Source organism: Octopus bimaculoides, chromosome 4 (assembly GCF_046866305.1).
Source record: "Octopus bimaculoides isolate indiv1 chromosome 4, ASM4686630v1, whole genome shotgun sequence".
Lineage (NCBI taxonomy): Eukaryota > Metazoa > Mollusca > Cephalopoda > Octopoda > Octopodidae > Octopus > Octopus bimaculoides.
In genome coordinates, this window is record NC_142931.1 from 93,256,183 (window position 1) to 93,257,913 (window position 1,731).

Here is a 1,731-nt window from a genome sequence, read left to right on the forward strand (position 1 = left end):
TAACTATTGTTTTTGTTATTAACTTGCTTCAACTTTTCATGTAAAGATCATACATTTCTGAATACTGTCATTCAACTATACCCCGATGGTTTGGAATAAAATACGGAAAAATACAGTAGCAACAAAAGTAATCTGTATTTACGAGGAGTTTAACATATTGTTTTCTTTACTGACAAAAATACAAAATCGACAATTATTAAAAATGTTCTTAATACGAATTCTTAAGAAGAAAACAATTGTGAATGACAACGTGATAAAGGTTAAACTTAAATTGAAACGCTATAAACGTTATACTGAAAAATAGAATATCTAATGAAGCATATGGAATCTCAGACTTTACTTAATTATGTGCAATATTTGAAAACATGTCTATGTAAAGTTTGGCTGTCAGCCCGGGCGCTTCAGTGATTTCACAGGGGCACGCCGTCCATCATGCCCCCCCCCCCCCCATGCATGTTATTAATTATCAACATTTGCCATTCCCCTGTCCTGAAGCAATTTATCAACATAGGTTAGACGTTTTTTTCCCCTGTTAATTCTTCCTTCGACTGACTATCATAAGACCAGTTAACGCACAGGTTCTTTTAGGTGCCTAACGCGATGACCAGAAATTCTCCTTCTTCTCGGTCACTTTGGGTATATTTTGATAGAAATACTCTTCTGTTAAATGAACTTTCCATGTAACATTCAGAGTCATTCTTAACATTTTTGTGTTGCAGCCGTCTATTTGTTTTTCAAGGAAATTCAACATAAGTGCATATCATATATAACATTTCAACCTGCTGTAATTAGGGAAATAGAACAGGTGACAGTATAAAAGCAGAAATGATAGTCTAACTCAAAATACATCTAATTGAACAAACTTATGATCGAACATTTTCCAGCTGTAACCATCTTCATTTTCAGGCGTATAGGACAACCTTTTCCTAGATACTCTTCTTTATTTAAAGTGGTAAAGTGTGATTTGAGGATAATTTGACAGCTATCACTAAACGCTTAACAACTTTCTTTGTTGGCTTGTCATAAAGTGCTTGTTGGTGTATTGTAGAGGTTCTAAAAACTTTTTGAGCCACCGCCTCCTCTCTTTGCCACATAATACCCTCAGCGCCCCACCCCTAATTTTATGTATAAATAAATATTTTATATTTTACTAAATTATATATATCATGAATCATTTGATATTTAATATAATATTATATAATTTGTATACAATACTATAATAATATTATAATAAATTCACTGCCTTCCTCCCAACGCCTCCTTTTTCTCTATCGTCCCCTTAGGCACCAGCGCCCATCTGGACCGTCTCAACGTCCACCAGGGGGCGGTAGCGCCCACTTTGAGAACCTATGGTGTATTGTGTGATGAAGTAGAGACAAAAGATTAGGATAGAGTTATATGTAAAGAAAAACGAAAGATATATAACTATTTTATTTTTAGTTCCAATCCTCTTGTCTGGCAAAATAAACCGCATTTCAACACCAATAGGTTATTCTTTTGCCATTCTTTCATATTTTACAAGAATGAGACAAATACCAGTTGTTCTTTATTTTTAGTACTGACAAACATACAGTAGTATGTTTGTCAGTACTTTATATCGTTGTGTATATGGTATTCATGCAAACTCAAATGGAGAATTTTTTTAATGCTTAATGAATCTTTATTGTTGATTTTGTTGAATGCTTCATTAGGATGCAAATCAATTTTTTCGTTTTGTTTTGTGAAGTATCC